The sequence below is a fragment of the Chiloscyllium plagiosum genome, chromosome 17, assembly GCF_004010195.1.
Source record: "Chiloscyllium plagiosum isolate BGI_BamShark_2017 chromosome 17, ASM401019v2, whole genome shotgun sequence".
Taxonomy (NCBI): Eukaryota; Metazoa; Chordata; class Chondrichthyes; order Orectolobiformes; family Hemiscylliidae; genus Chiloscyllium; species Chiloscyllium plagiosum.
This window is the reverse complement of record NC_057726.1, coordinates 71,596,107-71,602,524: the sequence shown is the minus strand read 5'-3', so window position 1 is coordinate 71,602,524 and position 6,418 is coordinate 71,596,107.

The window sequence follows — 6,418 nt, the reverse complement described above, 5'->3', positions numbered from 1 at the left end:
CCCGTGTCTGCGTGGGTTTCCTCCAGGTGCTCTGGTTTCCTCCCACAGTCCAAAGATGTGCAGGTCAGGTGAATTGGCCATGCTAAATTGCCCGTGGTGTTAGGTAAGGGGTAAATGTAGGGGTATGGGTGGGTTGCGCTTCGGCGGGGTCGGTGTGGACTTGTTGGGGCGAAGGGCCTGTTTCCACACTGTAATGTAATGTAATCTAATCTAATCAATGAATGGGACTATTTGGCCCAACTTGTCCATGCTGACCCAAAGACACCCAGATGATCTTCCTGCACATGCCCTGTAGCCCTGTAGCTTACAGCAGTTAAGGTGCAGATCCAGGTATTTTTAACAAGGTTTCGCCTCTCTGCCTCTACCACTAGCTCAGGCAACAAATTTCAGACACCCAGCATCTTTTGGATAAAAATGTGCTTCCTCATGTCCCTGTAATTCTTCTACGACTCAGTTCGAATCTATGACCCATGTTTTTTTTAAAATCTCTGGCAAGGGAAACAGGTTCGTCCTGCCTCCTCTATCTCTGTTCTTCACAATTCTGGATCCCTCAATCATGACCTCTCAGCCCTCTCTGTTGCAAGGAAAACAGCCCCAACTCTCTAATCTCTCCTCACAGCTACATTTCTCCAGCCCTGGCAACATTCTAGAAAATCTGCTCTGCCCTCCGTCAGGAGCAATTATGTCTTTCCCATAATGTGGTGACCAGAACCACACACAATGCCCCAGTTGTGGCCTCATCAGTGTCTGATATAATTTTGTTACAATATGCCATTTTTGTATTCTATATATCTACCAATGAAGGAGAGCATTCCATATGCCTTCTTTAAATCTTATAGACCTGTACAACTACCCTTAGGGACCTATGCACTTGCACAAGAAGATCTCTCACTTCATCTACCCCTCTCAGTTCATTCCCATTTACAGTGTATTCCCTTTTACTGTTTGACCTCTTTAAATGTATTACTTTCCTCTTCTGGGAGTTGAACTCCATCTGCTACTTCCCTTCCCACTCCACCAAGTATCATTTTGAAGCTTACAGCTACCCTCTACACTCTTCACTACACAGCCAATGTTTATATCATCTGTAAATTTCCAATTGTGCCCCCCACATTCCAGTCTAAATCATTAATATATAAAACAAATGGCAGTGGTCCCAACACCGAGCCAGCAGAGCACCACTTGAAACAGCTTTCCATTCTTGTGAAGGTTGGCAAACAGTCCACAGAACATCGACTATTTCCTCCCTGACCATCTTCATCAAACCAGGGAATAATCCATCTTGCCCTGGCAACTTCACCATTTTCACGGATTCCAATATGTCTAACATTTTCTCTCTCATTATGATTAGTTTGTCCAATATTTAACACTGCTCCTCTTGGATTAATATCCACATCATCCCTTTCCTGTGTGAATATGGAGACAAACATCCATTTAAAATTCTCCCATATTTTCCGTAACTTGCCTTTTGCTCTTTAGACAATGGTAAAGCACCTTGGGTTTTCCTGTATCTTGTTTGTTTTTTTTTCATGCTGTCTCTTTGATTTCCTTTTGTTTTCACATGGCCCTGTACTTTCTTTACTCTTCAAGGCTATCTGCAGTGTTGAGGTTTCTGTGACTAACATAAGCCATTTTTTTCTATTCAATCTCCCCGCATATTTTTCTTGACAACCAAGGGTGCATAGATTAGACAGTACCATTCTTATTTTTGGACAGGATGTCTGCTTTGTATCTCAAGAATCTCAACTTTTAGTAACAAAAACAGAAGTTGCTTGAAACGCTCAGCATGCGTAGTAGCATCTATGAAGAGAAAGCAGCTTTAACGTTTCAGGCTGGTGAATAGTTCTTATTTTTCTAGCATCTGTTCTCTTATTCCTGCTCTCACTCGCATGTGACACAGGAAGTAATCCTGAAATGTCTACTTCTGAGATCCTGCATTTTAGTTTATTTCATAATTTCCTATGTTCAGCTTTCAGGACCTCATCTCGGTTTTTTAACCTATGATATTGGTTCCTGTATGTACCACAACCAGTGGTTGTTCACCATCCCTCTCCAAAATGCCCTGCAGCTGCTCCATGACATCCCTGAGGCAATATACCATCCTGGATTCATGTCTGCCACCACAAAAGCAGTGGCTTTTACCACATACTATTGAATCCCCGATCACTATATCTCTTCTGCTCATTTTTCTCTCCTTCTATACCACAAGGTCACCTGTGAACTTGGTTACTACTGCTTTGTCTGGGAGGCCATCCCCCTCAGCAGCATCCAAAGCAATATCTCTGTTTGAGATGGGGATGACCACAGGGAGAAAGTGAGAACTGCAGGTGCTGTAGATCAGAGCAGAAAAATGTGTTGCTGTAAAAGCGCAGCAGGTCAGGCAGCATCCAAGGAGAATGACCACAGGGAATTCCTGCATTTTTCCCCGATCTTTTTATTTTGTCTGTTGGTTATCCATTCACTTTTTGTCTGTGCAATCCACTCCTGTGTTGAGACCACCTTGCTAAACATGCTGTCAATGACATTCTTAGCTTTGTGAATGTTCCATATTGAAGTGTTTCCTCACATCTCTCCTGAATGGTCTAGCCATTATTCTCACACTAAGTTCCCTCGGTTTAGAATTCCTAATCAGTGGGAAGACTTCATCTTTATCTACCCTGTCTTCCTATCTTGAACACTACATTCAGATTAATGCTTTGCTTCCTAAATTCTAGAGAAATCAGTCTAATTTGTCTAATGTATCCTCATAACTTAACCCCCAAAGCCCAGATATCATTGTAAACTTAGCTTGTACACCCACCAATCTAATAGATTGAAGAGGAATTTCCTTTCTCATGGGTATCAAACTTGTGAAATTCTTTACCACAGAGGGTCGTTGAAGTTGGATCAATAAATGTACTCAAGACAAAGATAGACAGATTGTTTTAATCAGTCAGGGAATCAAAGGTCATCGAGAGAAGGAAGGAAAGTGGATTTGAGGATTATCAGATCAGACATGATCTCATTGAAAATCAAAGCATACTCAAATCGCCTCCTTCTGCCCTTAGGGTTTATTTTCGAGTGATTGTTTCTGTTAACTTTATCCTGATGGTGTTGATTCCCACTGGATTGTCTCTCACTCAGTTGGGATTGCTCTGATGGTTATATCCGGTGCCATTGGCTTTTTTTTTCACATTTGATGGGTTCTATCTGAATCCTGCAGATTCCAGAGAAAGACAGAACTTGCTGTATCTGAAAGAGGAATACAACAAACTCCGCAGAGTAGCAGCATCAAGCTGCTTGATAAGCAAAATCATGGTGGTTTCAAAGAAAGAAGGTATCTCAGAGCAGACTGGAGCAGGTGGTCCCACTCATAATTGAACAGGTAACGGTGAAACTAACAGGACTGTCCCAAAACTAGAGGGGGCAGACAGGACTAGAAACGATTCCACAGAAGCTGTATGGAATATACAGAAATGTAAGGACTGAGACAAAATGAAGCGGGGGAAACAAAAACTGCAGATGCTGGAATACTGAAATAAGAGATTTAAACAAAAGCATAAATTCCTGGAGAAACCCAGCAGGTCTGGCAGCATCTGCGGTGAGAATCTGAGTCAAAAAGTGTCGTGCTGGAAAAGCACAGCAGACCAGGCAGCATCCAAGGAACAGGAGAACCAACGTTTCAGGCCTTCAGCAGGAATGTCCAAAATGTTAGCTCTCCTGCTCCTTGGATGCTGCCTGAACGGCTGTATTTTTCCGGCACTACATTTTTTGACTCTGATCTCCAGCATCTGCGGTCCTCACTTTCTCTGTGCTGAGAATGCAGAGTTAATGCTTTAGGTCCAGTGATCCATCTTCAGAACTACAGTGTTGATGAAGAAGTCAACACGGGGGGGGGCACAATGGCTCCAAGGTTCAATCCCACCTTCGCTCGTCTGTCTGTGTGAAGTTTGCACATTCTCCCCAAGTCGATGTGTGTATCCTCCGGCTGCTCCAGTTTCCTCCCACAATCCAAAACTGTGCAGGTCAGGTGAATTGGCAATGCTAAATTGCCCATAGTGTTAGGTACACTAGGCAGGAGCAAATATAGGTGCAGGGAATGGGTTTGTGTGGGTTTCTCTTTGGAGGCTCAGTGTGGACTCGTTGGGCTGAAGGGCCTGTTTCCATACTGTAGGGAATCTAATCTACAAAAAAGTAATAGATTGAACTTAAAGGGGACAAACACCATCGAGAGTGTTCATTACTTATCTCTTCCTGAAGAACTCGGTCACAGAGATGGCATTGGCAGAAAGTGGGCCTAGCAGTGAGGAATGGTACAGCAGCATCAGAGACATGTTCCAGTTCTCAGTGGCTTCTGCATCAGCAAGGTGGTCCCAGCATCAGCTCATAGTTGCTGCAGCTGAGGCAAGTTTGGGTTCCTGATGGTGTCTGTGACCTGACTGATTCACGCAGCCAGAGGCAGAGGCAAGTTTGGGCTATATACAAGATGGGGTGGTATCAGCAGTGGCTGCATCGGTGAGGTGGGCCCAAAGCAGACACGTGGTGGAGCGGAGTGGTGTTTGGAATGGTGTAGTAGCTGGCTGCATTGGGGTAAGGTCCAGCAAGGGCTCATAGTGGTGAGGGCATTGAAGGAAGCAAGGTGGCACCGAAGAGTGGTGACTTTCATTCCAGTAGGAGGAGGCTTGTGCATGGTAACCACATCCCTGGCCCATGATGGAGCACTTAACAAGAGGGACTGTAAAGTTGAACACTTTTTCTTTATTTCTTCATTTTCCTGCCTTTATATTCCATGTTTTGGTTTACTTTACTGTGTTTTAACATGGCATTGGAGAGTGGTAACACAATACACTACTTTTCACTGTATTTTGTAACAAATACGTGGCAATAAATAAATCAAATCAAACCACATTGGACTGAGGGGCTCTAGAATGATCTGAGGAGATTTCACGAAAAGAATGATAGGTTTCTAAGGCAATTAATATCACACAGATGAATGGCTGGGCCTACACTGCTTAATAAGGGTGGGCATCCTTCCAAAACCCAAAAAGGCAGAAATGTTGTGAAGTCATGGTAATGTGGGAGTCAGTCAGGATTGAAATGATGGGCAACAAAGGCATAGGAAAGGGTGTGGGGGGGTGTTCTGTGGCAATATTCCCTGCAATAAGTGCAGTCACAATTGGCAATGTGATTCGCTGGATAATTTGAAATGGCAATAGGGATAGGTCCCTTGGAGACTTATAGCTGCTTTCAGGAAGAAAGATGACTTTCCACACAAACCTTTCTCAGTCTTATCCTCGACCCGAATAATATTTGACAGAAAGAGAAAAGGTGAAAATGGCAACATTTGAACTATTTTTGGTCTATTGTTGGGATAACGGGACTCTCATTGAGAAACTGGGAGAGTCTCAGGCAAATTATCACATCTGATGATAGACAACTGTGTGCTACTGAGCCAGTGTTGAGGACAAGGTTGAAACTTTATTGCTGGAACAGCACAGCAGGTCAGGCAGCATCCAGGGAACAGGAGATTCGACGTTTCGGGCACAGGCCCTTCTTCAGGAATGAGCAGAGAGTGTTCAGCAGGAGAAGATAAAAGGTAGGGAGGAGGGACTTGGAGGAGGGGAGTTGGAAATGTGATAGGTGGAAAGAGGTCAAGGTGAGGGTGATAGGTCGGAGTAGGGTGGAGGCGGAGAGGTCAAGAAGAAGACTGCAGGTCAGGAAGGCGGTGCCGGGCTGGAAGGATCCGGCTGAGACAAGGTGGGGGGAGGGGGGATGAAGAAACTGGTGAAGTCCAAGTTCACCCCCGGCGGTGGGAGGGTTCCCAGTCGGAAGATAAGACGCTCCTCCTCCGACCGTCGGGTTGTTGTGGTTTGGCGGTGGATGAGTCCAATGACCTGCATATCCTCGGTGGAGTGGGAGGGGGAGTTGAAATGCTGTGCCACAGGTTGGTTGGGTTGGTTCGTCCGGGTGGCCCAGAGGTGCTCTCTGAATCGCTCCGCAAGTAGGCGGCCTGTCTCCCCAATATAGAGGAGGCCACACCGGCTGCAGCGGATGCAGTAGATGATGTGGGTGGAGGTGCAGGTGAATCTGTGGCGGATATGGAAGTTTCCTTTGGGGCCTTGGAGAGAAGTGAGGGGGGAGGTGTGGGATTCCCCTCCCCTATCATATATTTCCCTCCCCTCCCCTATCAGCTTTCCGTAGAGACCACTCCCTCCGCGACTCCCTTATCAGATCCACACACCCCACCGACCCAACCTCCACTCCCAGCACCTTCCCTTGCAACCGCAGGAGGTGCAACACTTGCGCCCACACCTCCATCCTCACTTCTCTCCAAGGCCCCAAAGGAAACTTCCATATCCGCCACAGATTCACCTGCACCTCCACCCACATCATCTACTACATCCGCTGCAGCCGGTGTGGCCTCCTCTATATTGCGGAG